At 44.1% G+C, this 20,498-nt stretch overlaps 1 protein-coding gene across 1 annotated transcript in view; it reads right to left on the bottom strand.

Moving 5' to 3' along the window:
- Positions 1-15,673, bottom strand: part of LRFN5 (leucine rich repeat and fibronectin type III domain containing 5) — a 329,134-nt gene extending 313,461 nt beyond the window's left edge. The window contains exon 1 of the mRNA XM_073610073.1: positions 13,648-15,673. The gene's annotated coding sequence lies outside the window, so the exon portion shown is untranslated. The remainder of the gene's footprint in view (positions 1-13,647) is intronic.
- Positions 15,674-20,498: the final 4,825 nt, after the last annotated feature.

The raw sequence follows: 20,498 nt of genomic DNA, 5'->3' as shown, positions 1-20,498 counted from the left end.
GATGTGGAACTGAACATCAAAAGAAGCAGGAAACTGTATTTTAAAGTTTTTGCTGCTGCCGACTCACCTACCTTACCAACCACTCAGTGCCCTCCACCCATCTTTGCCAATCCTTTCACTGGCTTCCGATTGCCCAGCAAATTAAATTCAAGACACTAACTATAACATACAAAGCCATTCACAACTTTGTCCCGAGCTACCTCACCAATCTTGTCTCACCTAAAATGTCCTCTCCACTCCCCCCAGGACCTCCCTCTCTTTAGCTCCCTTGTCACTACCTGCCATGCTCATCTCCAGGACTTCTCCAGAGCCTCCCACATTCTTTGGAACTCCCCACTTCAATCTGTCCGGCTATCTCCTACTCTAACCACTTTTAGGCGATCCCTGAAAGCTCATCTCTTCAGGGAAGCCTATCCCATCTCCACCTAACAACTTTTATTATTATTATACAGGATTTATATAGCGCCAACAGTTTACGCAGCGCTTTACAATATAAAAAAGGAGACAATACAGTTATAATACAATAAAATACAAGAGGATTAAGAGGGCCCTGCTCAGAAGAGCTTACAATCTAATAGGGTGGGGCAGGTGGTACAAAAGGTTGTAACTGTGGGGAATGAGCCGATGGAAGTGGTAAAGGATTTGTTGGAGACGTGATAGGCTTTCCCGAAGAGATGAGTTTTCAGGGATTGCCTGAAGGCAGCCAGAGTAGGGGATAGCCGGACCGGTGGAGGTAGAGAGTTCCAGAGGATGGGAGAGGCTCTGGAGATGAGCATGAGAGGAGGAGATGAGAAAGCAGGAGGTCTTGAGAAGAGCGGAGGGGACGATTTGGGTGATATTTGGAGACAAGATTGGTGATGTAGCTCAGGGCAGAGTTGTGAATGGCTTTGAATGTTGTGGTTAGTATTTCGAATTTAATTCGCTGGGTGATTGGGAAGCCAGTGTAGGGATTGGAGGAGAGGGTTGGCAGACACTAAGCTGTTGGTAAGGTGGATAAGTCTGGCAGCAGCATTGATGATAGACTGAAGAGGGGATAGCCTATGGAGGGGCAGACCAATGAGAAGGGAGTTGCAATAGTCAAGGCGAGAGATAACAGAGAGACAACTTAACCTTAATTCTTCCATCAGCTCATCCCTCACAGTTATTACCTTTTGTACTACTTGTCCCACCTTATTAGATAGTAAGCTCTTATCAGCAGGGCCCTCTTGACCCTCTTATATTGTATTGTATTGTAACTTTACTGTCTCCCTTTATACTGTAAAGCACTGTGCACACTGTTGGCACTATATAAATCCTGATTAATAATAATAATAATAATTTGAAAGGGTCTCGTTTTTAACACATATTCAACACTGGATATACATCCTCTGAATGACATACAGAGAAGGTCAAACTGGAGAATATTTATATGATAAATACATGCACAATAGATGCCTCCTAGCATCAGCTTTTTAGATGTGACATTGATCGATGTAAGAGTGATGGCCTTTCTGTCCATCAACTATTCTGCACACCCCCCCCTTTACTTCAATAGAAGTCTTTCATCAGAGATGGGATGTGGAAAAAGGAGACCCTACGTCTGTGTGTTAATGAACAAAGTCACTTGATCTCATGGCTTCCAGTCCTGACGTTTGAATATAATTAAAAAATCAATCAAAGTATGTCTGAATTCTTGATGCATGGACAATATCTACAGAATAACAAAGCTTTAGCTATGCCAGAGTTTGCTTATGACTCACAATTTATACATTATTAAAGGGGAACTTTTGACACTTTTAATTAGATCTTTGTGTGCAAGCGATCTTCTTAAATTGTATTTGGTTATTGCAGAGAAAACTGGCAGGTTTAATGTTGCTTCTGAAAAAAAATTATACTCACCTTTTCTTTTGCTCCTCCGTTGCACCATTTTGGCCTTCAGGAGTGAAGACAAATATTGGTACTGATTATTGGGAGCATGTGACTCAGTATCTCACAGCACAAGTGATTAGTGAAAATGAGTGACTGATGCACTAGTTATATTTTAAAACAATGATAATAGTCCCTCCAGCAGAAAGCACAATATTGATGAACAACAATAAAGAAATTATATAGAAAAAGTGCAGCGCTCATGAAATGTCCATAAACCGTTGATCCTCAGATATGGTTAAAGATAGCACACTTAATAAGATGTACACTACGTGTGGACAGGAAAGGAGAACCACCACCGACACCCGAACACACTGCCGTTTACCCTCCTCTTTGGACCCTCATTACAAGGATCAAACGGGCATGGATTGTAATGAGAAGATCCCTTGATCTCAGCACACCATGATCAATCAGGTAAGGCAAGATGGATTCAGGCACCCTGGTTTCCAAACTCCAATCACGGTAATCACACCGTTTGGTCCACATCAAATGATATTCCCATGAAACACAAACGAACAAGCCTCATGGTGCAGAAATCCTTTTCACCTATATTCCCCGTGCTACCAGGTTTTCCTGCACCACCAGGTACTCCAGGCTCTCCCTGTCTGTCTGTGACATGAAAATGGAAACAGGTGATTAGTGATTGGCTGCTTAAAGTGGAGTTCCAACCTATTTTACAACTTGTTCCTAAAGGAATAAAGACCCCTCCACCACTCGTTTTTGTATACAGATTTTTTTTCTTTTTACTTACCTCATGTGAAGTACAGAGTGTACTTCCATCCAGGGGCGTTGCTGGGTCTACAAAAGATCTGCGGCTATAGCCCATTGCAGCGTAGTAAAGAAAGTCATACGCTTGGGCGGGCATACACATCTATATAATATACGTGTGTGTGTGTGTGTGTATATGTATCCCCATAGAGCCCCCCCTTACATCAGGGTCCCCAGAGAGCCTCCCCGTACATTAGGGTCTCCAGAGAGCCTCCCCTTACATTAGGTCCCCAGAGAGCCCCCCCCCCTAAATCAGGGTCCCCAGAGAGCCCCCCACTAACATCAGGGTCCCCAGAGAGCCTCCCCTCCCCTTGGGGACCCCTGTAGAGACTCGGGGCTATGGGCCCCAGATTCTGGGCTATAACCCCAAAAGCCAGCCCCTAGCAATGCCACTGCTTCCATCCTACCTCGACCATGGCCCACGGCGTCATTTTCTCCTTCTACCCGCTGCCTTCTGGGACCTGTGTGTGACTCAGAAGATGGCGGGCCATTCAGAAAGCACCACGCGACTTGCGTATGCGCAGTAGGAAACCGGCGGTGAAGACTGAAAGCTCCACTACCGGTTTCCTTTAGTTACAATCGGGCGCCTGCACCCGAGCCTCAGGGGGCCGACATCGTGGGCTCCCTGGACAGTTAAGTGTCCTTATTAAAAGTCAGCAGCTACAGTGTTTGTAGCTGCTGATTTTAAAAAAGGAATTGAGTCTAGAACACCGCTTTAAGGCACTCTCATGGTAGCGTGGGAAGAGTCCTTAGCTCTGTGTAATTTCCTAATCATGACTTAAAGTTTATTCTTACTCTTCTGCTTAAATGGAGCACCAAAGATATAAAAAGAAGATAAATATAAAATCATGTGTAAGATTAGGGTGATTAAACTCAAGCGGTAGGTGCATTTACAATGAGTTGTGCCAGTCCAAAACTCAAAACTGTATTTCAAGGGCATGGTAGCCCACTTTTATTCAAAAGCAAGTCAAAGTTCATACAGATAGCTCTTCCCGTGCAGGATCACTGCAAAGACATGGCTCTCTTGTAGCTGCTTTACTGCTCCAAGTACCTATGCGGGGTCTTCTTGACCATCAAACACCTTTTGGTCTTCCTGACCATCAAAAACATCCCAGTGGTATGCGCAAAGGCTGACCTTTAGCTCTGTGTCTTTCCTTGCAGCTCCGTAGCTGTGCTTGACCCTTCTGGACTCCCTCTCAGGCTTGGGCCTTCCTCTGTCCCAACCTGACCTTGACGCATGGTAGCATCCATTTGAACTCCATCTCAGGCTTGGGCCTTCCTCTGTCCCAACCTGACCTTGACACACGGTAGCATCCAACACGGCTCCCCTCAGACACACTGACCTCCCTTGGGAGGGTGTGGTCCTAAGCTTTGAACTCTGGCCCTATTATGAAGCCAGAACACACCTGAGCAATCAGTGTGCTTGCTTCTCCCAAAATCTTGTGTAAACCACCCTTTTACAGAGTAGCATGGGGTCACACTGCTACACATGGTGTAGCCAGAAGTAAAGTGAACCTCTTGACTTTGTGGGCAAACAACATATTCACTTTCCTGCACATAATCGTATCTGCATGTGTTTTTTATTTTTTTAGTTGCATAATTTATAATAATAAATACACACATGAGCAGCCATACTTGCTAATTATCATCAAGCCCCTGCTTCCTGCTCAGTTTTTCTGAAAACCTACCTGGCAGGGTCTGTTTAAATGCTTTCAACAGACCTTCTGTGTTTTCTGATAATGTAAAATATCCACAGTGCTCCTGGGAGTCGGAGAATGTAAGAGCCCATGCCAAGGAATCTTGGAATGGAAATTTTTCATCCTCAGAAACAAAAAAATGTTTATTATTAACCCCAAATAATGCGGTTTAATATTGCCAGATTGAATCTTACAAAGAGTGAACTTACGCCACATAAATAGGGACAAGCAAATGGATTCACCCAGCTCTAGATCCATTAGAGCACACAAAACGACCTCCTTCTCCTATAATTTTGTCTACAGTGCTCTGTCTGCAATATCCAAACAAAGAGTAGGGGAAAAAAACTTCTATGGACCTTCTATGGATTTTATAACAATAAAAAAAAAATGTCAAAAAGTCATAAATATTTACATAGTTGGTAAGGTTGAATAAAGACACTAGTCCATCGAGTTCAACCTATGCGTGTGTGTGTTTGTGTCGATAATCGTTTCCCATAACCCTGTATATTGTGTTGCACGTCAAAGAGTCTTTTAAAACGATCAATACTGCAGACACCACCGATTGTGGAAGAGAGCTCCACATCCTTACTGCCCTGACAGTGAAAACCCCCTACACAGATTAAGGTTAAATCGTTTCCCTCCAGTCTCATTGTGTGATCCTGTGTCTTCTTACACTCCCTGAGACTGAATAGTTTCCTACTTATGCCGGGATCACCATTGAGGTATGTGTATATCCCTAACATATCTCCTCTCAAGCGTCTTTTCTCCAGGGAGAATACGTTTATTGCTTGTAGTCATTCCTCTTAATTGAGGTCCTTCAGTCCCCTTATTAATTTTGTTGCCCTTTCTCTGGACTCTTTCCAGTTCCAGCGCATTCTTCCTGAGGACTGGTGACCAGAACAACTGATTGGCATACTCCAGATGTGGCCGAACCAGGGTAAATAAAATAATAAATACATCTATGAATGAGCCGTGTCTTAGTCCAAAATCTTTATTATAAGATATAAAAAAATATATATATAATGATATAGAAACCCTTTAAAAACATGTTCCCTCAAACTCACACCAGGCTGGCTGACATGTCATATGACTGGTGGGGGCGGGTCCTTGGACCATCTCTTGGTCTAGGCCAGCCTCTGCATAAGGGGCTAGGAAACCCAATCCAGTGAAGGAGTGTGTGATGTCATGAGAGGTACTAGTTACTGCAAATGCTCGGCAAGGACCGGGTGCCATCTTCCTTTCCATTAAGAGGGATCCCTAGTATCTTGCTTGAGCAGCTTCTGTTGCAGCTGGGAGGGTCTTCCTGTTCTAGATCTCAGAAACACCAGCCAGTTCACTAGCCCCTTGATAAACCAATATTGCCATTTTTGTAATTTATGTTTATATAACCCCAAAAATATGTTGCCCCCCCCCCCCCCCAAAAAAAAAAAAATACAAGCACCTTGGACATAAATACTTATATTCAAATGCCAAATAGCCTTACACTGGTCCAACTGTCCTTTATCCCAGTCAAACGAGGATCTTTCTACACTTCACGGGCTCAGAAAAGATAATGAAATGTAGGTGAGGGAGAGTAACTCTCTTTAGGTAATCTGGTAAAGGGAAACATTTCGACCCTCCACAATGATGAAGGCAAGGTAAAAGAAGTCTAATGCCGCGTACACACGGTCGGACTTTTCGTCTACAAAAGTCCGACAGCCTGTCCGACAGACTTCCGGCGGACTTTCGGCGGACTTGCAGCAGACTTTCTAACGAACGGACTTGCCTACACACGACCACACAAAAGTCCGACGGATTCGTACGTGATGACGTACACCGGACTAAAATAAGGAAGTTCATAGCCAGTAGCCAATAGCTGCCCTAGCATGGGTTTTTGTCCGTCGGACTAGCACACAGACGAGCGGATTTCGGGGTCCGTCGTAGTTACGACGTAAAGATTTGAAGCATGTTTCAAATCTAAAGTCCGTCGGATTTGAGGCTGAAAAAGTCTGCTGAAAGTCCGGAGAAGCCCACACACGATCGGATTACCAGCCAGCTTTAGTCCGTCGGCGTCCGTTGGACTTTTGTAGACGAAAAGTCCGACCGTGTGTACGCGGCATAAGACTATTGACCATTGCTGGCAATAATGCATATGTTAAATTTCTTTTGATTTTTAACAGGAAAAGGGAAAGAAGAGCACTTGATATCTTATTACACATTTACACATGAATTAGCCTGCAGAAATGTAACAGTGCTGAACCGGATTAATGTCGTTTAAATGGCTGTGTAGATAACGATATCCTTCACGCATGTTTAATGTATTCATCAATAGAATGCTTGGGAAAGCTTGGGCCAAAATCCATAGAAAGGTCACAAAGGTTTATACTGCAGTCTACTGGACCATGTCTTGCAGATAAAAGGGAGGTACTATATTAAAGCAGTATGACAGCTTCATGGTTGGCACTAAGACCTTGGAGTAGTGTTGCCTAAAAGGTGTTTAAAAGCACATTAACAAGTTTGCTAAATATTGTCCCAGCTCAAGATGGCTACCTTCTCTGTAAGTCACTAGCACACAGTACAAAAAATACCTGAACCTTTTCACCTACCCTGTCTTATATTCCTTTCTATCCCTCCTTACAAGTTCTCCATCACACTCTTTCTTTATTATTTCTCATATTTCTCATATGTTCTCTCTCTACCTTTCTCATTCCATCGTCTCTGGCTCTATCCTGTTCTCCCTGCCCTGTGTGCTTTTAACTTTTCTAGGTGGGTGACTGGCTGAAATCCGATTCAGCTCCACCTCTATTCTAGGGTCTATTAAACATACAGTATCTCACAAAAGTGAGTACACCCCTCACATTTTTGTAAATAATTTATTATATCTTTTCATGTGACAAAACTGAAGAAATGACACTTTGCTACAATGTAAAATAGTGAGTGTACAGCTTGTATAACAGTGTAAATTTGCTGTCCTCTCAAAATAACTCAGCACACAGCCATTAATGTCTAAACACAGCCATAAAGTCAGTACACCCCTAAGCGAAAATTTCCAAGTTGGGCACAATTAGCCATTTTCCCTCCCCGGTGTCATGTGACTCGTTAGTGCTACAAGGTCTCAGGTGTGAATGGGGAGCAGGTGTGTTAAATTTGGTGTTATCGCTCTCACTCTCTCATACTGGTCATTGGAAGTTCAACATGGCACCTCATGACAAAGAACTCTCTGAGGATCTGAAAAGAAGAATTGTTGCTCTACATAAAGATGGCCTAGGCTATAAGAAGATTGCCAAGACCCTAAAACTAAGCTGCAGCACAGTGGCCAAGACCATACAGCAGTTTAACAGAACAGGTTCCACTCAGAACAGACCTCGCCATGATCCACCAAAGAAGTTGAGTGCACGTGCTCAGCGTCTTATCCAGAGGTTGTCTTTGGGAAATATACGTATGGGTGCTGCCAGCATTGCTGCAGAGGTTAGAGGGGTGGGGGGGGGGGGGTCAGCCTGTCAGTGTTCAGACCATACGCCGCACACTGCATCAAATTTGTCTACATGGCTGTCATCCCAGAAGGAAGCCTCTTCTAAAGATGATGCACAAGAAAGCCCACAAACAGTTTTCTGAAGACGAACAGACTAAGGACATGAATTACTGGAACCATGTTCTGTGGTCTGATGAGACCAAGATAAACTTATTTGGTTAAGATGGTGTCAAGCGTGTGTGGCGGCAACCAGGTGAGGAATACAAAGACAAGTGTGTCTTGCCTACAGTCAAGCATAGTGGTGGGAGTGTCATTAACTGGGGCTGCATGAGTACTGTCGGCACTGGGGAGCTGCAGTTCATTGAGGGAACCACGAATGCCAACATGTACTGTGACATACTGAAGCAGAGCATGATCCCCTCCCTTTGGAGACTGAGCCGCAGGGCAGTATTCCAACATGATAATGACCCCAAACACACCTCCAAGACGACCACTGCTTTGCTAAAGAATCTGAGGGTAAAAGTGATGGACTGGCCAAAGCATGTCTCCAGACCTAAACCCTATTGATCATCTGTGGGGCATCCTCAAATGGAAGGTGGAGGAGCGCAAGTTCTCTAACATTCATCAGCTCTGTGATGTCGTCATGGAGGAGTGGAAGAAGACTCCAGTGGCAACCTGTGAAGCTCTGGTGAACTCCATGCCCAAGAGGGTTAAGGCAGTGCTGGAAAATAATGGTGGCAACACAAAATATTGACACTTTGGGACCAATTTGGACATTGGTGTACTCACTTTTGTTGCCAGCAGTTTAGACATTAATGGCTGTGTGTTGAGTTATTTTGAGGGGACAGCAAATTTACACTGTTATACAAGCTGTACACTCACTACTTTACATTGTAGCAAAGTGTCATTTCTTCAGTGTTGTCACATGAAAAGATAGAAGAAAATATTTACAAAAATGTGAGGGGTGTACTCACTTTTGTGAAATACTGTATATGATATGTCCTTCTCTCTCCTCTCTCACTGCCCCCTACCCTTCCCTCATGTATATTTCATCTCTCACTCTAGTTCTCTTTCTTTCTCTCTCTTTCTTTCTCTCTCCAGTCATTTTGCATCACTTATTACCCCTCCTCCTTGTCCTTTTATTCTTTCATACGCAGGTTCTTTCTTTCTCTGCCTCCCTTTCTTATTCCAGCCATCCCTCCTCTGTTTCTGATCCAGTTTCTCTATCTCTATCTTTGTTTATCTTTGGGCTACTTCTTCTTTCCCTCTCTGGTCTTGAGGGGTGTACTCACTTTTGTGAGATACTGTATATGATATGTCCTTCTCTCTCCTCTCTCACTGCCCCCTTCCCTTCCCTCATGTATATTTCATCTCTCACTCTAGTTCTCTTTCTCTCTCTCTCTCTCTCTCTCTCTCTCTCTCTCTCTCTCTCTCTCTCTCTCTCTCTCTATGTCTCTGCACACTCCTTTATCTTTCTCTTCTCTCTCTCTCTGTCTCTCCATACTTCTTCTCCCTCCACACCATCTCTGTCTCTATACTCATTCTCTCTCCCTGTCTCTCCATGCTCATTCGCTGTCCTCTTTCTGTGTCTCTCCATACTCCCTCTTTTTCCTCCTCTCTCTCTTCTCATACTTCTTCTCCCACTCTCTCTCTCTCTGTCTCCCCATACTCGTTCTTCTCTTTCCTCTAACTCTGCCTCTCCCTACTCCTTCTCCCCCCTCTCTCTCTCTTTCTTTCTGTGTCCCCATACTCTCCTTCTCCCTCCTCTCTCTCTCTCCATACTCCATACTCTTCTTCTTCCTCTCGCTCTCTGTCTCACCATACTCATTCTTCTCCCTCCTCTATCTCTGTCTCTCCATACTCATTCTTTTTCCTCCTCTCTCTCTGTCTCTCCATACTCCCTCTTCTTCCTCCCCTCTCTCTCTCCATACTCCTTCTTCTTCCTCCTCTCTCTCTCTCTCTGTATCTCCATACTCCTTCTTCCTCCTCTCTCTCTGTCTCTCCATACTCCTTCTTCTTCCTCCTCTCTCTCTCTGTCTCTCCATACTCCTTCTTCCTCCTCTCTCTCGGTCTCTCCATACTCCTTCTTCTTCCTCCTCTCTCTCTGTCTCTCCATACTCTTTCTTCTTTCTCCTCTCTCTCTGTCTCTCCATACTCCTTCTTCTTCTTCCTCCTCTCTCTCTTTTTCTCCATACTCCTTCTTCTTCCTCCCCTCTCTCTCCATACTCCTTCTTCTTCCTCCTCCTCTCTCTCTCTCTCTCTCTCTCTCTCTCCATGTCTCTCCATACTCCTTCTTCCTCCTCTCTCTCTGTCTCTCCATACTCCTTCTTCTTCCTCATCTCTCTCTATCTCTCCATACTCCTTCTTCCTCTTCTCTCTCTCTCTCTCTCTCTCTCTCTCTCTCTCTCTCTCTCCATACTCCTTCTTCCTCCTCTCTCTCTGTCTCTCCATACTCCTTCTTCTTCCTCCTCTCTCTCTCTCTATCTCTCCATACTCCTTCTTCCTCTTCCTCTTCTCTCTCTCTCTCTGTCTCTCCATACTCCTTCTTCTTCCTCCTCTCTCTCTTTTTCTCCATACTCCTTCTTATTCCTCCCCTCTCTCCCAATACTCCTTCGTCTTCCTCCTCTCTCTCTCTGTCTCTCCATACTCCTTCTTCTTCCTCCTCTCTCTCTCTCTCTCTCTCTCTCTCTCTCTCTCTTCATACTCCTTCTTCCTCCTCTCTCTCTGTCTCTCCATACTCTTTCTTCTTCCTCCTCTCTCTCTGACTCTACATACTCCTTCTTCTTTCTCCTCTCTCTCTTTCTCTCCATACTCCTTCTTCTTCCTCCTCTCTCTCTGTCTCTCCATACTCATTCTTCCTCCTTTCTCTCTGTCTCTCCATACTCCTTCTCCTTCCTCTCTCTCTCTCTTTCTGTCTCTCCATACTTCTTCCTCCTTTCTCTTTCTCGCCATACTCCTTCTTCTTCCTCACCTCTCTCTGTCTCTCCATACTCCTTCTTCTTCCTCATCTCTCTCTGTCTCTCCATACTCCCTCTTCTTCCTCCTCTCTCTGTGTCTCTCCATACTCCTTCTTCTTCCTCCTCTCTCACTGTCTCTCCATACTCCTTCTTCCTCCTCTCTCTCTCTGTCTCTGCATACTCCTTTTTTCTCCCTTCTCTCTCTCTCTCTCTGTCTCCCCATACTCCTTCTTCCTCTTCTCTCTCTCTCTCTCTCTCTCTCTCTCTGTCTCTCCATACTCCTTCTTCTCCCTTATCTCTCTCTCTCTCTGTCTCCCCATACTCCTTCTTCCTCTTCTCTCACTCTCTCTCTCCCCATACTCCTTCTTCCTCTTCTCTCTCTCTGTCTCCCCATACTCCTTCTTCTCCCTTCTCTCTCTCTCTCTGTCTCCCCATACTCCTTCTTCCTCTTCTCTCTCTCTCTCTGTCTCTCCATACTCCTTCTTCTCCCTTCTCTCACTCTCTCTCTCCCCATACTACTTCTCCCTCCTCTCTCTCACCCTCCCCTCTGCAGTCGCATGATGTGATTCTGCAATCTCAATAAATGACATGTACAGGAATCCTGTTGGAGGCGGGGTGGGGTGGGGTGGGGGATATAAAAAATGTCAGGCTGCTCTGATTCCATGTAAATCCCTGTTTTGAATGCAGCTACAGGGCACCCAAAATGGCGTGATCTCATTCTATAACAAATCCTATGGAGCAGAGAGGGATGAGAATGAGGGGGTGGGGGTGACTGGGCTCTGGGACTAGGATTCAGCAGCAGTCGGGTTCATATCATGAGAACACTTTCATTTAATTGGCATGTGTGAGATCCAGATTGCCTGTGATACAGAGAACGCTCTTCTGTTTTGTGCCTAATCAGTTAGATAACCAAGGCATCCTCTTTCTATATATAGATTTATCCACACTGTCAAGACCCATTGTCTCTTAATGAAAAGATTTCTGTGTAAGCATGACAGCATATCAGTAATGCCATGGCTAGCTGTTATACAATGTAAATGCAATGCATTTCATTTGGAATTATTGGGAAACATAAGTCTTAATGTAATAAGGAATGCCAGGAAGCAATACAGTACCCCATGGCAACCAATCACAAAGCATACTTTAAGAGCTTAGCATTTTAAGACTAGTGATAGACATCACTATTTCCTTTTTCCATTTCCTATGGCTTGCTATGGGTTCTGCTGATCTTTACTCTTTGCAATGTAAGTCCATAATCCCCAAAGTGTGTTGGCAACAGAGAAACATAGAGCAAAGAAGACACAAAAAACATGTTTATTAATTCATAACTTGCATTTTAGAAGATCAGATAATGCATAAGATATCCACAGTCACATCTCACTGATTAGCAAACATTCAGACTGAATAACTAACATAAATACCAATCAATAGATTTGTTCTATGATGGCTGATACCATGTGAAACATCAAAATGATGTATAACCTCAACAGGATTAAAGACAAAACACTTCTCTTTGCAGTTCGAAGATATTAGCTACCCTAAACAGTAATATTAGCTCAAAAAGGTGAAACAAAAAAAAAAAAAAAAAAAACAACGTGGACAGTTCATGGTTTACTTAAAGGAGACTTCCAAGTTTTAATGGCTTCCACATTCAAAAGACAACACTACAAGCCTCGGGAGCTCTTTATTTTTCTCTTCCATCATCTGGCATCCCACAGGTTAAAAAACAAGAGGTATAAAAGTCCTCTAAAGGTGGCTCACTGGCACCCTCAGCCTGCCCGTTGAAGGAACTACATCCTCTACTCTCCATTCCTATGTCCAACCACCAACAAATGCCATTGAATAGAAATATGTGAAAATTCACCAATCTACTAAAGAAAATGAAAAAGCTTATTTTTTTTTTGTCCTTCCTAACATCTGCTTGGAAATTAAAGAAAATCATCCAGTGTTGCTTCCCGAGCAAAGTGGAGTTTGAAAGAGCGCAAGGCCGAGGCACAGAGAGGAACATATTAAATGTGGGATTGCTGTAATACACCCAGGCAAATAAAGCATAATGCATTTGAATTATTAACCTGTTCTGCTCCATAAGCATGAAACATTCATGAACCAATTTTGTAAGTCAAGTGCATTATCCCACTTTATCTTAAAGACATTTCTGAGTCATATATATATATATATATATATATATATATATATATATATATATATATATATAAAATTATTTGATCAAGCCACCAGCTGAAGCTCAGTTAAAACCTGAATTGCTATCTATGCTACATGAATCTTTCACGTTTTCCCCCAAGCCATCTGCTTGTCTTACATAACTGGGGCAATCACATATGCATTCCATTAAAAAGTGAAATTGAGTGCTACTTTATTTCGCTATATTCCAAAGGATCCTCTAAATCTGAAACAGAGATCACCACATCACGGGAATTTAAGAAATTGTTACAGCTTTCTCTCTAACAAGGCATGCCACCCTATCTATGATATAGAAGAGCTGCAGCATTCATTATTTGGGGTTGTTGTGCTAAAAAAAAAAAAACATAGATTTTTCTTTTCCTAAACCATACTTGCAGGTTTGCAAGGAGCTCTTGGCTTCCAGCTCCAGTCCAGGAAGCTATGTAACCTAATCCCCTCTTCCAAGGATAGATTAAGTGCCACAGCATAGATTTATTTTTCAATTTAAGAGAAAATATCCCTCTACAACAAAATACAGAGGGTAACCCTTGGGTATTTCAGCACACACTAACAAATGTGGAAAAGAAAGCATTAATAAGTAAAGCAGTCTGCAATGCAGCTAAAGCAGAAGAGACAAGATAGATCACACACAAAATGATTGTATGTAAAAATGAAGCTTGCTGTTTACCTGTTCTCTCTAGAGTCAAGACGGTTGCAGTTGGACCTTTTACCTGGAGATAAATTTATTACAGGGTGCCTAAGGGAGGATCTCAGAGTCTTGCAAATTGTTTTCTGGTTACTTCTCTGCCCTTTGCCATTATCCAGCACTGGCATTCTAGAACTGTAGCCTTGATTTTTCACTATAGGTAATCCAAAGGGTATGCTCCATTAAAACCGACATCTGGAGGGAACTGGAGGGGAAACAGGGCAGATGCAAAGAGATTTGGCTAGTGGTACCATCCCCAGTGCAGGCAAGGAGGAAGAGTACAGCTTAAGCATGGCAGCCTGTTCACATAATAACACCTTTAGCCCCCAACTTGGTCTAGAGGACACATCATTAATGACATTTAAACAAAAAAAATTGCAGTTTCAGCCTTCCACAGACCTCCTTAGAGCAATAAATCCAAAGGAGACAAATACTTTTCCCCAGCTTGGGTTAGTGAAAGGTAGACAGGTAAAAAATGTTGCTGTGACCTTGCAATGTACCTGATCCAGGTTAAGCCTTAAAACCTTTCTTTTTTCCCTTCAAGCCAAAGCCAACAACATGCCCCAGCCCAGCTCAGTACCCACTGGGCTAGCAGCCATAGAGAAGCCTTGAGGTGTGCAGCACTTGTATTCCGGGGCGTTTGTTAGCTGCTCCTTGCAATTAGCAGACGATGGGAACCTAAAAGGAGCCAGTCTGCTGCTGAAGCATTTTTTTTTTTTTTTTTTTTTCGGGCAGGGGCTGAATCAGATCCTGCTGTCCAAGGTGCTGAGATCCTTGTCCTGGGGGTTGTGATCCAAAAAAAAAAAAAAAAAGATCTTGCAAGGGGAGGAAAAAAAAGAGGGGATCCAGGTGCAATGCGAGGTATTGGATCCTTGTCTCAGGGGCTGATCAGATCACAGGGGGGCTGATTGACAGGCGCTTAATCCAGGTCACTCTCCCTAGGTGCTGAACCAGATCCTTGCGCTGAGCAGTGAGTGATCCAGATTTCTGAGCAGAGGGGTAGGTAGAGGGGGGGTGAGATCCAGATGGCTGTGTAATGTACTGTGCTAGATCCTGGTCTCCGATTCTGATCACTGTGCTAAATCAGATAGCTGAGGATCCCCGTTCAACCGCTGTCCAGGATGCTGAATCAGAGAGGTAAGGATCCCCTTCCGCCGCTGTCTAGGGTGCTGAATCATAGAGCTATGGATCCCCTGCAGCCGCTGTCCAGGGTACTGAATCAGAGCGGCAAGGATCCCCTGCAGCCGCTGTCCAGGGTGCAGATTAAATAGGCCCACCTTCAGCCGCTGTCCAGGGTGCTGAATCAGATAGCTGTGGATACCCTCTTCTAGCTGCTGTCCAGGGTGCTGATTAAGGGCGCTGTGGATCCCTCCAGCCGCTGTCCAAGGTGCTGAATCAGAGAGCTATGGATCCCCTCCAGCCAATGCCCAGGGTGCTGCACCAGAGCAGTATGGGACCCCTCCAACCACTGTCCAGGGTGCTGCACCAGAATGCTCTGGGTCCCCTCCAGCTTTCCAGGGTGCTGAAGGTCAACAGCAGGTTCAACGCAACCCCTTCCTGGCTCCTTGGATTTCACTGCTGTGCCTGCTCACAGGGAGGGTTCAGGGCTGCAGTTACCAGCCCTGGACACTAGACACAGACACTGGTCTTGCCTAAAACACAGAAAAGCCCTTTCTGCAGGCAGCTCAGCCGACCTCCACCCTCTCTGCCTTGGCAAAACAGCACAAGCATGCTGCTGCATGCACAGCAAGTCAGTCTTGCAGGGAGGACTGAGCAAGCATTGGGGCTGAGATGCAGGTCTGTGGCTGCTTCCCTTCCAGCGGTGACACAGCCATCTCTGCCAGATGAAGGAGCCCTGCCTCAGTCTGCATCAGGGGGGAGAAGGAACAAAAAAGCTTCTCTTTTCTGCAAGCTTGAAGCTGTCTCTGCAGTGAGAGCGATCAAGTGGCTGAGATGGGAAAGTCAGATCAGATCACAGCAGGCAGAATTGCACTGCTGCACCTCGTACTTCCCCTAGTACAGCCTCCACGCTGAGTTAATCCTAAGAGTGATTGAATGCCACATGCATGGGGGAGATGGGGAGGAGGGGAGGGGGGGTGCTGCCTTTAAAAGTCCTTTTTGTAACCTCTTTAGCTGCCTAAGTGGATCATTGAGCAGTAATCACATTGATAAGCCAGTTTCATTCTTGGATTCCCATGCAAACCGTTGCAGCTTGTAGGCACTGCAACCTTAAATGTACATGCAGAGCAGTCTACAGTGACTCCTAGAACATACAGTATTTACTAATCCATCAACAGAACTCAATTGCTAAAGGGGAACTTGGAAGCCTTTCATTGCACATAAGTGCAAGCTTGGCACTGCTCTCCCAGGCTCAATGTTCACAGTGTCATGGAAAGCCTTAAAAAAATGGAGGGTTCTCCATGGGGTAGTTAAAAAACTGCACACAAGGTCGACAAAGTTCAGGATATCTACAGAGAAGGGATGGCTAGTTGGTGCCAGAGGAGTAAAAAGACACCTGGTTGGGCTAAATAGTTTTTTGTTTTTTGTTTTTTTGCTAGAGCAGATGTCAGTGCCAAATAAGCTCAATACTCAGAGAAGGTGGGGTCTGGATTCGAGGCTTTGCAGATGAATGCAAGAGGAAGGCTTTGCTGAATACACCACAATGACCCAATCACTGTCACTGCAGGTAGAGTAGCACCTGGGCAAGTCTAGCTAAGCTTAGTCTAGGCATCCATCCAAGAAGAAGGCTTGGTCAGGCGTGGCCAACACACAGGTAGGGAGCCAATCAATGGCAAAAATGGAACTGGCTTATGCAAAGAGCTAGAAAAGGGCAGAGTGAAGATATGTACCATACAGTGTTCCTTTGGATGACAAGCAAGGGTTATATGCATGTACCCACCCTCTTAGAGAGATGCACACCATGTAGGTTTTCAGTAACTCCTTCCACCAGACTCGTGAAACTCCTTACAGAAGGCTGGAGCTTGCTTTGCTGGATGGTCACTTGAGTTGTGGTTAACTCAACTTTGCAGCTTTCTGGACTTGTGGATCATGGATCACTGCCTCTTCAAGGATGTCTGTTTTCTTCAATGTAGACAAAGAATCCTAAACTCTTCTCACTTTTGTTTTGTTTTAGGCAGTAGGCACCTTTGTCAGAACATGGTAGGACTTGGCAATTTCAGCATTACAGCATTGCATACATTGTCTTTGTCTCTCTTCAAACGTTTGTCTGCAAAAGTGTTTCTAGCTATGTACTGCTTTGAACTTGAAAAGTCAGTGATCTTATCTTACATTAGCACAGACTGCAACAATGTTTTTAAACATGTACTGCTTTGAAATTGAAAATGCAATATTTGTTTTACATTAGCACAAACTGCAACAATGTTTCTAGAGATGTAATGCTTTGAATTAGAAGTGATAGGTGCATGACTGGGCAAAGTTCATCAACCCATGCAAAAACGTTTACATTTTGGTTTGCTGTAGTCAATTATGTTGTTAAAATATTTTAGTTTAATTTAGCTTATGGGGTAATTTGTGAAAGGTAAATAGAATGTTCACTTTGCAAGGGAGTTTTCCTTAGAGAATGTGGTGAAAGTTAACTTTGCAAAGAATACCAAGTCCCTTGCAAGGAACTTAACATTTTTTTTAGTTTTTTTGCTTGCACATTATTGAACGATGGAAGGCAGGAGAGCTGCGTTCCATTCACTAAATTCCACCTTCCCAGCTCAATGTTATTATAGTGTTAGTTGTGTTTTATTCTGGAATAATAAATTCCAGTGCTTAGGTATGGGGACATGTCAATGTGCAGACGTGAGGTATATTTAAATATTAGGTCAGCAGGTACTTTCTTTGGTGAAAGGGGTGAAAACCGTATAAGAACCAGTATTACTACTGCTACAATGTGTTTCTTGGTTGATGCCCACTACATCCGGCAAAGTCCATGAGCATCTGAAAAACCAAAATTAGCAAAGTAAAATGTTTTTGATCAAAAATATAATACCTTGATGCAGTACATACCTTGATACCAACATATCATAGTGTATCTCATTTTGGCTACAGTTTGGCCATCTATGACATTATTATTAGGAACTATCCTAGCTTTTTTGGAACTCCTTCTGTTGAACTGTGTTTGGCTTTTCATCCCAGCCAACTGTACCATACTGCACCATGCAATGCATATTTGTTTGTAATGTTAGGCTGAATTCTTGTCATTAAATCCTACAGATTGTGGCTGGATGCGGCATCTGTCCCCCCCCTGCAACACTGAGAACTGAGCGATCAAACACCACTGATTGCTCGATTCTCCCTGAGCAGTGAGTCGGTAACTGTCAGTTACCGCTTCTCTGCCCTGCCCCCCCACCCCTCACTCACTGGAGCACTGGGCTGTGAAGGGGGCGGAAGCAGCCAACTCAGCTTCTCAGCGGCTCACTGAGAGGCTGAGCCAGGTGCCGTTCCAGGCAAGTGAGCAGAGCCTAACCATATGGTCATGATCTAGACCAGTTCTGTGACATCAGCAGACAGCAAACTTCAGCCTGCTGTCTGCTGAACTAACTGCACTCCTGTGATCCACAGGAGAAGTATAGCCAAATGAGCTTTTGCTGTACTTCTGTAAGTTCCTAGATCTGTGAATCTGCCATTGCAATTGTGAGATGGTCAAACTATTTCTGATGATTTTTAAATAAATGTTCTAATAAAAAAATGAAACTTGTCCTATCAGAGAATGCTTTGCATTCCTTCAGAAAGTTCAAAGCATTCTTTGAATGGTGCACATGCTGAGTGTCTGACCTCCTGTATTCACAAAGCATCAGGCTGGCTGCTCAGCTCAAGACTTGGAAGCAAGCAGAGATCCCTTGAGTAGCGGTGTCAGCCAGGTATGTCATATACATTGTTACATTGGTCCATGCTGATGGCAGAAATGATTCTTTAAACTTTTTATAGATGGGTATAGTGTGTGAGTACAATTCTGTGTAGTTTCTTTGAAGGCTTTTTAACCTAACTTTTTTGTTTTGTAATTAAATGTATACATTTTTTGTTATTCATATACTTGTCATTACGTGTGATTCATGGGTGAACAGAAGGAATAGAGTACTAAACTGTCAGCTAAAAAGTCCTTATGTCTTTATTCTTGACAACATAGTGACAACCAGCAGAAATATAGTAGGCAATGCATTTTGGGGGCCAAAGGTTCCTCTTTCATTAGAGCTTGAGCTAGCTGGAATTGCTGTATGGGCTGTAATGAAATCTCAAAAAAAGGATCTTAAAGCGGAGGTTCGCTGAAAAAAAAAATTAAAAGCCAGCAGCTACAAATACTGCAGCTGCTGACTTTTAATATATGGACACTTACCTGTCCAGGAAGCCCGCGATGTCAGCAGCCAAAGCTGATCCGTCCTGGACGGGCCGGGTGATGTGTATCAAAGTTCCCCGGACAAGTGGAGGGGCTTATGTGACTGCGCATGGTGGGGGAACACACAGCTATTGAAATTAAAGCTGTGATGTTCCCTGCTCTGATCATCCAGCTGGCGGATCCCCTCTCTTCCCCTCCACAGTTAGGCTGCATTGGACACAGGCTGCATGGTGGGCACAGGCTACATTGGACACAGGCTGCATGGTGGGCACAGGCTGCATTGGACACAGGCTGCATTGCTCACAGGCTGCATGGGACACAGGCTGCATGGTGGGCACAGGTTGCATGGGACACAGGCTGCATAGTGGGCACAGGCTGCATTGGACACAGGCTGCATTGGACACAGGCTGCATGGTGGGCACATGCTGCGTTGGACACAGGCTACATGGTGGGCACAGGTTGCATTGGACACAGGCTGCATAGTGGGCACAGGCTGCATTGGACACAGGCTGCATGGTGGGCACATGCTGCATTGGGCACCGGCTGCACTGGACACAGGCTGCATTAATTTTTTTAAAACACTTTTTTTAAAGTATGCTGGCAGCGCTGTCCCAGGGCCAGGAGAGGCGGTACAGCTGGCCTGACCCCCCCCCTAATGGGTGGCACCCAGGGCAGACCACCCGATCCCCATCCCCTGTTGGTAAAAAAACATTTATTGGCGTATTCGTATAACATGCAGGCATGGTTTTTATTCTACATTTACATAAATATATATAAATTAATAAAAATATCATGGCCAATCGGGGGCCCTTGCACACGTGGGGGCCTAGGCTGCAGCCTAGACCAGCCTGTGCATTAATCCGCCCCTGCCTGCGTGTCTTTTACTAGGCAAATCAAGTTTTTAATTGTCTTATGCTGCTTTATGGAAAAAAACCTTTACATACTACACCATGAGGAACTCCTTCTTCTCTTTTTGATCCACGTTGCTGATTGTTGGTGTTTATCATGCTGGGGACCATTTCTCACCGGAGGACATATTCTCATTGACATCTATGCCTGTTTGACTACCTGTATTGGGTGTCACAATGGTCTGGTGAGTAGGATGTTTGCTCGATACTGGTGGAAGATGGCACTTACCTCACCCAGCAATTAAGAATTCTTCACTATTTTCACTTGATCTGAAGATTTCTGGTGGTGGTTGTTATGGACATTATATGCACTTACCTGATGTAATATACTTACATATGGACACACTAGTATTTAACCAATGAATTATACGTCTATATAGTCATTTACTTATTGTTTGTCAGAGCATGGTATGAAATAATTATTTAATTATTTAGTTTCCTTTACACTTTAGTCCTTTGGTCTCACTACGAGCTGCTCCACACAGATTTTTTAATTATTTTCAATATATTGTTGGCCCAAGGTGCGTGGCTTATAGGTAATACCTATATTGTTTTCACTAAACATACATTTTTAATCACTCACT

Source organism: Aquarana catesbeiana, linkage group LG13 (genome assembly GCF_042186555.1).
Source record: "Aquarana catesbeiana isolate 2022-GZ linkage group LG13, ASM4218655v1, whole genome shotgun sequence".
NCBI lineage: Eukaryota > Metazoa > Chordata > Amphibia > Anura > Ranidae > Aquarana > Aquarana catesbeiana.
Note: the sequence above shows the minus strand (reverse complement) of the source record. Positions and strands in the feature narration are given on the sequence as shown.